Source organism: Papio anubis, chromosome 11 (genome assembly GCF_008728515.1).
Source record: "Papio anubis isolate 15944 chromosome 11, Panubis1.0, whole genome shotgun sequence".
Classification (NCBI taxonomy): domain Eukaryota; kingdom Metazoa; phylum Chordata; class Mammalia; order Primates; family Cercopithecidae; genus Papio; species Papio anubis.
The window spans coordinates 2,870,158-2,880,253 of NC_044986.1; the positions used below are offsets into that span (position 1 = coordinate 2,870,158).

Genomic DNA, 10,096 nt, shown 5'->3' on the forward strand with positions numbered 1-10,096 from the left:
CCGCAGGGTCTCCCCTGCCTGCCCTCAGCCTGCAGGGCAGCAGATCTTCCTCTTCTCCTGGGCACAATAGTTCCTGTGTCCTCCTCAATTGCTGGTGCAGCCTCAGCCCTCACAGGTCCCCAGCAGAGGGAAGACACAGGTGTGCAGGCCACACGTCCCAGGTCCATGTCTTCCAGAGCAGCTCAGGTGCAGCCAGCGAGCTCCTCCTGCCGGGGCTGGGGGGACGCAAGCCCCACTGCTGGTTCTTCTCTAGGACACCTCCCCAGGCCACTTCCTGGCTTCCAGGGTGGGGCTTGGGAGCCCAGTCTTCCCTCACAGGTTGGAAGGGGAAAGACAGTTCCTCACTGCCATGGATCTTGGTAAGACCAAGGACACTCCATGGACTCCCAGCCCCTCCCCTCCTCTTGTACCTCCAGATCACCTTATTCCCAATGCCTCGCCTGGAAAGGGGCTGCAGACATGGCCCCCCTGCAAGTCAGTGACCCTGAGCTGGAGGCACCCACCCTCCCCGTGTCTTACCCTCGGTTCAGGGAAGAAGAGTCTGGGCTCTCAGAGGCTTCGTTAGCACTTGGCTTGCTCCCCATTAGCCTGTCTGGGTTAAGGACTGAAGGGTGCTGAGGGTTTCGTCTACACCGAAGGGTCCAGCTGTGCCCAACCCTTCACCAAGAAGGCCCCTCACTCCCTGCCCCCTTTGAACAGGGCTCTTCTGCCCTGGAACCTTCTCGGTGGCATTTCCCTTAACACGGTTAAGTAGGTTAAAATAAAGACAAACGGAACAAGCCTCTGAAGTGCCGTGGAAAGATGCCAAAGAAAATCAACTACGTGCTAAGAGTTCGGATTCTCCTTTAGGAGCCTACAATATGCTGTCCAAATGGTGCCCGCCTTTCCAGCTCATTACTCCCCATCACCGGCCCATCGTGCAGACCTCAGCTCACTGGGCTGGGGAGCTTTATGTCACCACAGGCCTCAGAAGTTATCAGGTAAAGGGCGCCCTTCTGCCAAGCTCCAGGAAGTCCTGCTGTGTTTCCCGAAGCCCAGGAACTCTGCCCCCGCTGTGGACAGCAGGAGCTGTAAGAAGAGAACAGCAGCAGCACCCCCAAAACACCAGGGGGAAGGGGATTCCCCCAATGGCGAGCTAATGGAATGGAAGTGGCTTCCTTCCCATGAGGCCGGAGCAAGTGACCATGGTCAGGAGGCAGGGGACACTGCATTGCCCCTGAGACTGGGACCTGCCTGGACAAAAGCCCCTGGTCTCCCTCCCCAGTGTCACCCCACACACAGGGGACCCTGCCTGACCGCAGACACACAAACCTCCTGTCAGGGCTGCTCAGCAGGTTGGGATGGCCAGACCTCAGCGACGGTCTCAGCACAAGAAGGGGCAGCTCCGCGCTGGGTGGTCCCAGCCTCACTATCACACATAGTGCAGTGCAACTGACCTGCATGATAGGCTGTTTCTCAGCTATTTGGAATATGAGAGGACTTGTGTTTTGACATTTTCATGTGCAGAATTACAGAATCCAACAAACAGGACCCAGTCAGGTGTTTACTTAGAGAAATAAACGCTCTCGCCACAGGTCTTTCTTCTTCAAAAGCAAACAGCCACAGGATCCATCATACTCCAGGAGCAGCCCTCGAAGCCTGGGCTGTTGAGAATGTGCGTCCTGGCCTGCGGTGACAGCTGTCAGATGGAGAGGGGCCCCACGCCACAGCGCCGGCAGCAGGGCCTGGGAGCTGCACGGGGGAGAGCTCCATAAGGAGCATAATGAGCATAGTGGGTCCATTGACAAGGTGCAGTCCCCACAGTGGTGCGTACCGACAAAATGACATCGTGCCAGCTGCAAAAAAAAGGAAAAGTGATCAGAGGTGAGCTTGTCAGAAAAGCTTTGAACTAGGTGACTGCACCAGACATCTCAGAGGAGGAAGAGTGCCTCCCCCTCCTTGGGTCTCCAACCTGGTGCCCTGAGCTCATCATCCCTCCTCTCCTGGCCCATGCTGTCAATATCCAGGGCCTTTTCAAAACGACAATGGGTCCGAAGGCTTTGGGACCACGTTTGACACCTCGCCTTTACACAGTGCCCATACCTCCTTGGTATTCGGCTGCTGGTCATCTCCATATGCCCTGTGGCCCCTGCCCTCCCAAAGCCTGTGAACAAATGCTTAGTCCAAATCACAGTCTATGGCAATCTGGGATGTGAGCTGCGTGGCACCTGTCATGAACCAGGCCAGAGTCTACGCAATCTGGGATGTGAGCTGAGTGGCACCTGTCGTGAACGTGCACGTACATGGGCATTTTGTCAGTCTGCACCAGTGAATAAATGTCACTGCAGTTGCCGGCTGAGTGTCACCAGGCTCCAGGTCCCATTACACATCAGGAATTGTGTCCAATTCTCCTGGATATGCTGATTGGACCTGAGGGATCCCTGACTCAAGCTCCGCCAAACGGCCTTACCTCATAGAATTTGGATTTGGGATGGGAACGGGCCTGAGGGATCCCAGGGAGGCTGAGATGAGCGAGACGTGGCGTGTTGGAGAGCCCGTTTCAGAGCGAGCCTGCAAAGCTGCCAGCCAAGGTTTCCGTTTGGAGCAAAGCCAGCTCCTGTCCTTCTGGCTTGGCTTTTCCTAGGGTTCTGGGCAGAGCAGAATCCTCGGCATAAACCCCGTTTTCATGAGCTATCGCAATGGGTTTCTGTCCCTTATAACCAAATGACTCCCGACCAAGAGGTGCCCTCCTGCCACGTTCTCTCTAGGGCAGCAATGTCTGGCACTGGGTCTGGATGGTTCCTGCACCACGATTAAGCTTTATGACCCCTTAATAAAGGAGGCAGTGGAGTCAGCCTAAGCCTGGCTGTTCTGCTTCTCCAGCTCGGACGCTAGGTCAGAGGTGACTGGGTGTCCACTCAGGCAGCCAGGAGGAAGTCAGGGACTGGTCCCTCTGTGGGCGAGCAAACCTGGACCTGCGGCTGCCTGGACACCCAGGCACGGTGCTTGGTTCCCATGCAGGCTGAGCCTCCATTCAAGCTCTGGCCCTAGTTTACCGGTTCTCAGTGCGACCATTGCCGGCCAGTACTGATGGTTCCCACACAGACAGGGTGCCCAGCAGAAGCAAGCCTGTTCCAGCCACACGCACACTGGCAGAGAGGGCAGCTTCCAGCAGATGAGGCCCTGGAGACACGTGGCCCTGTGCCTGGCAGCACAGAGACAGTGGCGTTCATTTTCTCCAAACATGAGTCCTTCTCACGTGCCCTCCCTGGTGCCAGTGAGGTGGAGTTCTCCCAGCTTGGCACTGCTGGGGCCCTGGGGGCAGGGCCACCCCGACTCAGCAGCACTGGGGACCACAGGGCCCAAATGTGTTCAGTGCAGAACTTCAGATAGTCGGACGAGGCTCCGCAAGTCCCAAAGGAGAGAAACAGGCTGAGCCTGAAGCAGAAACATCTGGCAAGGCTGCAGAGGGCAGCAGAGATGATGCCCCAGGAAGGTGGCATGGGGGTGGCCCTGACGGCTGGCTGAGACCCCGCCGTGGGTGTGGGGGACCTGCTGACAAACCCCATTGTTCCCAGGGAAACAGATCTGCCCTCATTGCACCTCCTGGGGCTCTGCACTAGCCGCAGACTTTCAGACAGTGGTTAGAACCTTTTCCTCTTTCCTCCCAAAATATTTTATTTTCCCCACTTTGGTCACTATTTCTAAAAGACAGTTGCCTATTTCTATGAGGCATTTTTAGTGTCCTTGACACGGGAATCACATCTCCAGGGACAAGTCAGGGGCCCGGCCTCGATGCTGGAGTACATCTTCCGAGGACGATGGGAGGGTGGGGCACACACCTCCAGCTCTCAAGGACACCGCATTTGTGACAAAGGCAGGAATAAAATGCAGAAAGTGTCTTCCGGTGCCAGACTGGGAAGCCAGATAGGGAGCTGGAGAACTTTGGGGCCCATGCCCAGTACCTGGATCACCTGGGCGCCTCCCTTTGCCTCCTGGCCTCCCATTCCATAAAGGCTCACTGATGGGGGAGGACCAGAGGGCCCTGGGATTCCCCCGCAAAACCAGTCAGATGGGAGGGCGATACTCACTCCCATCCCAACGCCCATGCGTTGGGAAACCAGGTGGGTGCAGAGGCGCTGCCCACCACTGAGATGTGGGGCCAGCGTGTGATGTGTGCGGGTCTCTCTGTCTCTCAGTAGAGCAGGGAAAAGCTCTTCACGGCCAACTCCTAGGGAATTAGAGAGTGCAGCACTGGCTGGGCACCCCCCGTGGGCCAGCTGCTGGCAAACCCTGTTCATCCCTTAGGTGATTTAATTCTTATGACTGTCCCTTAAGGGGTTGGTCTGTTTACTGCCACTTCATAGCTGAGGACTCAGGCTCAGAGACGTCTGGTCACTTGCTCATGGTCACACAGCTTAGAAGCACTAGAGCCTGGACTGAATTCCAGGCTACTCCAAGGCCAAACCCTAGCTCTTCTCCCCATGTCAGGTTATGTCTACATAGATGTATCCTCACAGCGGTGATTCTGTTCAGAGGATGCACAATGGACAGACGGTGTGAGCTGACGTGGAGCTCAAGGCCACTGGCCAAGGCAAAGCTTTGCTCTAACTTCAGTAAACATTCATTGGCTGAGCGCACGCACAGACGGAAGAATGTCGTCTCCTTTGTCACCACACAGAGATTTTGCCTGAACTAAGTCCACTGGAACCTCCAGGCAACGCGACTCCTCTCCTGCACCCACCTCTGCTCCCAGGAGCTGACAACCATCCACTTCTCGGGATCCAGAAAAGAACCTATTTCAGCAAATCAACCCCCTAGATTCATTTGCTTCAATCCTCTTGTAAAACTAATAAAAATGCAAAGTATTACCATAATTAAAGTTTTAAAATTATACCAAAATAAGTTAAATAGTTCCCATTACTCATATCATTTTTCAGAATGATATAAAAGATAATATTTACTATCTAGCAGTCATAATGAAAACTAATCTTTTAAGCGCTTAATGGATTTTCTGATACAACTCAACCCGCTCCCCCAATTATTCTTAAGCAGCTCCAATTTCAAGTGCTGTCCTTACTGTAGCTGATGTCAGGAATTCCCAGATGGCACTGAGGAGAATATGGATTTCAGGTACACAGTGACAGCGGCTCAAATCATGTCACCCGGGGAGGCTGCACCCACCTGCCAGCGCCTCCCTCAGGCTGCGATGCGAACCAGGAGTCACCACGTCAAGCCATCTCTCTGTCTGCCTGTGAATCCCACCCCGGGCAGGGAAGAACCTGCCTTCCTCGGATGCCCTGGGAGCTCTGTTGTGCTGCAGCATATTCCAGGAAGACAGCCAATCAGGAGGGAGGGTCACAGGCGGGGCCGGGAGGAGTCCATGTGCTGGCTTCCTCATCCTCTTTTCCTCCCACAACGGGCCACACGGAGCTCACTTTGCCCCAGCCAGTGAGTGAGGTTTCTACCTGAGGTTTTTACTAGGGGCTGGTCAGGTAGGTGCCCTAGTAGATCTGCCAGGACAGGAATAGGCAAAGCTGCCCCCTATTAAAAACAATCCCTCACTCTCCAATGTTAAATGGACATGGCATTCTAGGGGAACCAGGAGTCACTGCTTGAATGTGCCCCCGAAAACTGGGAGCAGTCAGACCCTATCCATAGACCACTGCCCACTGCCCAGCAAGCTGCCCAGGCCCCACCTTGAACAAGGCAGTGCCTTCTCTGATTGCTTCCCCAACCACTCTATTGTTGGAGCACAAAGGCACAGGCAGGCAAGAGGACAAAGCTCTGTGGGCCAAGTCCTACAGGCAGGCATTTCAGGCCCTAGCAGCGAATTCCCAGCCCGAGTCCCTTCGGTTTTCAACTAAACTGTCTTCCGAGGACTGGCGTCATCAGGGTAGCAGCAGGATGACTGTTGCAAGATGATCCCTGAAAAGAGCTCAAGTTTAACGCTGTGCTGCCCCGAAAGCGCCACTTGGCTCTCCTGGGAAAAGCGCTGTGTTTCCGGGCACTGTGGTCCCACTGAGCTTGGGGAATGTCCTTGGCTCTAGTCTTAGACTGAAGACCCCCTGTGGCAGTGATGTCATCCGTGTGGCTGTCCCTGAGAAGTGACTCAGAGGGTCACTTGAGGAAAAAACTGTCATCGCAACAGGGTCTATAATGAGGAAAATAAATGTGTATGGTAAATTTGGCATTTTCCTTAAAATCCCCAGCGGACACTAACTTCACGTGTTGTAGCAAACCCAGCTCTGTATCCAACCAATGGCATTATTCAGTTTTATTGTTTTTCTCTCAATTAAACATTGCTGACTGGGGCCAGTTTCACTTAGGAGGGAAAAATGGGTTTAATGAGCTGTTAAAGGCTTATCTATGCGCAGTTACAACTACTTCCAACACCTGATTATTTCCAACTTCAGAAGCTCACAGTCTCTCACACAGATCATCAATACCCATCATTTCACAATAATCGCATTGATTCCGAGGTTAAGGGATTACCTTTGACTTTTAATGCTCTGCGGCTTTATCAGTATTTCTGAATAAAATTTTAGGATCCACACAAGCCTTAGCCACTGGAATTTCATGCACACTAGTGTGAATGTTCGGTATTTCCAACTGGTCATGCTTTTTGGACTAGAAATCAAGACAGACATTGGAGGGCAGTTTAGAAAAACGTTGTTAGAAAAATAAGGATGCTGATGATGCCTTTTTTTGTTTTTGAAAAAAAGCTGTTTTCCATGGAAATGAAGTTCCTCTGAGAAACAGTGAATGTCTCAGTGCAGAGAGGGCTGCATAGCAGCCTAACTGCTCTCTGGAGAAAGGTCCGCTTGCAAGGTCGGCTTGCAGCTGCATCTGGGCACTTGGGTTTAGGGTGGGTTCCCACCACTCTCTGTGCCAAAACTGCACGTACAGGGAGGTTGGTGCTGGACGTCAGCTTTTCTCCAGGAAGTCTGGAATTCAAGTGCCTGCTGGGAAGAGGGCACCTACCTGACCAGCCCCTAGTAGAAACCTCCCGCACAGGCTGCTGCATTGCTGTCGCAGGGAGGAGGGAGCTCCGTGTGACCCGCATGGCAGGAAGAGAGGAGAAGGAAACCAGCACGTGGACTCGTCCAGTGCCGCCTGCGTCCCTCCCTCCTGATGGGCTGTGTGTACTCTGTGCTTCTGCGCTGCCGTCATCCATCCTAACCATGAGTCCCAGTGAGTCTCTGCATGTGGGGGTGATCGGAGGCCCTGACACAGTCCCCGTCCCCTAACTCGGGTGTGGCTGTGTGCAGGTGATGGCCCTCTTCCCCAGCAGCCTGGCCATGGGTTTTGTCCTGTACCTTTTTCTTGGGTTCTAAAGCTGAGGAGCTGTGGGAGGAACTTCAGCTGCCTTGCCCCTGCTATGCCCTGGGGCACCCTGGAGTGGACACCTCCTTTGATTCTGCTATAGAGCATAGTCTGTTCAGGTTTCCAGGCAAAACCAGTCTTCTGCAGGATGCCAATCAAAAAGGCAGAGCCCCTCCCTCCCAGGAGCTGACCGTGGCCCCTCTGCCTGGGAGGAGGGACGATGGCTCCCTCCCCAGAGAGACAGAGCCTCCCGCTTAGCAGCTCCCTCCCCAGAGAGACAGAGCCTCCCGCTTAGCAGTCAGGGCAGTCTGGCTTACTGTCATTGCCGTGAGAAAATGGCAGAGGCAAGAAAAAGGAACCTGAGATAAGAGTAAGGACTGCAGCCACAGAGGGGAGCTCGGTGCAGTTAGGGGCGACACGAGCTGTGTGCTCGTGTCCCCAAAATGCATAGGTTGAAACCCAAGCCCCAGGGTGATAGTGTTAGGAGGTGGGAGTTTGGGGGGAAGACCAGGTCGTGAGAGTGAAGCCCCCATGGATAGAATCACTGCCTTATAAAAGGCACACAGAGGGCTCTATCGCCCTCTTTTCTCCAAGCGAGGAGGATCCAGGAGAAGGCAGCCATCCGCAGCCTGGAGGAGGCCAACCCTGCTGGCACCGTGAGCTCAGACCTCCAGCCTCCAAAACGGTGAGACGGTGATGCTGGTGGCTGATAAGCCCTCAGTCCATGGGACTTTGTCGAAGCAGCCCAACCGGACTGACGGGAGCAAGTCCCGGTGCCCTAATAACACAACCTTCAATTGGCTCCAAAGAGAAAACACGAGAGACTGAGGCCAGACGGCCCAGGAGGATCATCAAGAAGGGGACACAGGAGCCGGGAGGACACAGGGAAGCAGCAGGGGAGAGGCGAGAGGGCTGCCGAGGCTGGCTGGGGTGTCCTGTCTCAATGGTGGAGGAAGTGGTGGGGAACAAAGGCCTCCCTAAGGGCTCCACGCTGGATTCTAGTTTGCCGGCTACTAGTTGTTAAATACATGCACACATTTGCTGAGAGCTTGACTGTGTTACTTCCAATCAATTCTTTTTTTCCTTTAAGATCTGGAAATCCAATTGGCTAACACAGCATGAGGTCAGCACAGCCAGGTCCAGGCCTGCACTGCAGTTGCAGCCACATCACCGCTGTAAAGCTGACAAAGGGATGCCCCCACACAGCCGGGGATGGAGGCCGTTTCCCCAGTGTCGGCCCAGGATGCCAGGCATCTGCAGAGCCTTCATCTGGGCTGAGGCTCCCATGGGAATGTCAACAACACATCCTCAGGCTCCTCCCTTTGAAGCACACGAGAGAACGGACACACCAACCCCCACCAGAAGCAGGTCAGAAAATAATTTAGTGGAATAATTGATAACAATGTTGATACATTCCTACACCTTTGGAAACATGTTTATTATCACAAAAAATACAAACGTAGTCTGAGCTTCTATCAGGGGCTAAAGGAACTTGCCGCCTCCTTTCAACCCACAGTGAACAGGAGTATCAGCGGGACAGCAGGACCCTTCGAGTGTGTAGAATGTCCCATGTCAGCCTACAAAAGTGTGGGGCTGAGCGTCACATCCCAGCACGGCACAACGTCAACAGTTTCCTGCTACAGTGACCTCCAAAGGAGGCCTGAGACAGAACAGAAGTTGGAGGTTACCTCCAACATCCAACTCACCAAGTAGGAGTTTCAATCAAAGGAAGCCTGTGCCAATATGTTTCTGTGTCCGCTGACGTGTGAAGAAGCTCCCGTGGATGGAGATGGAAGATGAACTCTGTGGTTCTTCCAGCAGGGGACTTGGTGGAGGCCAAGTCTTCAAGTCTCCAAGTGAGGGGAGCACAGTCGTGGGTGGGTTCTGCACTGGCTGGGGATGGGCATGTTTTGTGGAAATGCATTCTTTTCTTTTCTTTTCTTTTTTCTTTTCTTTTTTTTTTGAGATGGAGTCTCACTCTATTACCCAGACTAGAATGCAGTGGTGCAATCTCTGCTCACTGCAACCTCCGTGGGTTCAAGCAATTCTCCTGCCTCAGCCTCCTGAGTAGCTGGGATTACAGGCACCCACCACCATGCCTGGCTCAGTTTTGTATGTTTAGTAGAGACGGGGTTTCACCACGTTGGCCAGGCTTGTCTCGAACTCCTGACCTCAGGTGATCCGCCCGCCTCAGCCTCCCAAAGTGCTGGGATTACAGGCGTGAGCCCCTGGGCCAGGCCTGGAAATGCATTCTTAAGGCGTTATCCTGGAAGCGTATCTCCCCCATGGGCTGGAGGAGCCTGGAGAGAAAGGGGCTGCCTTTCCAAGTGGCCTTGTTTATGACAGTGGAATTTAGAATTTGCAGCTGAATTTTCCAAGCTCTGCGATTCTTTCTTTGCTTTTCTTCCCTGTCCATTTCATTACTTGTAGCACAGACAGAAGGAAAAAAGCTGGAGAAAAGGGCGAGATGCAAAACTGACCACGCAGATGACTCCTCGTACCTGCCATAAAAATTGCGTGGCAGAGCTTGAAAGAAAAGGCACTAATGAGGTCTGGGGTCATCCGCGGCTCCCTGCCTCCCGGAGAACAATAACCAAGACTTCATCACATTATCCTAAACCACGGAGGAACCAACAACTAAATGATAATGATAAAAAGTAATGACTATTTCCCTGTTAAGTGCTCATTTCAATATCGCACTCTGAGCATTCTATGTTTATGCATTTCAGAAACGAAAAATTGATCATTTATGAGTCAGACAGGTCCAGATACGGGGTGGAAACATAATGAA

The 10,096-nt window shown here is 53.4% G+C and overlaps 1 long non-coding RNA gene across 1 annotated transcript; it reads right to left on the bottom strand.

Annotated features, from left to right (window-relative positions):
- Nucleotides 1-1,561: 1,561 nt before the first annotated feature.
- Nucleotides 1,562-9,282, bottom strand: LOC110744195. Its single transcript, XR_002524516.2, has 2 exons — nt 5,164-9,282; nt 1,562-1,835 (listed from the first exon to the last, which is right to left on the bottom strand). It is a non-coding gene; the product is annotated as an uncharacterized LOC110744195 (long non-coding RNA).
- Nucleotides 9,283-10,096: the final 814 nt, after the last annotated feature.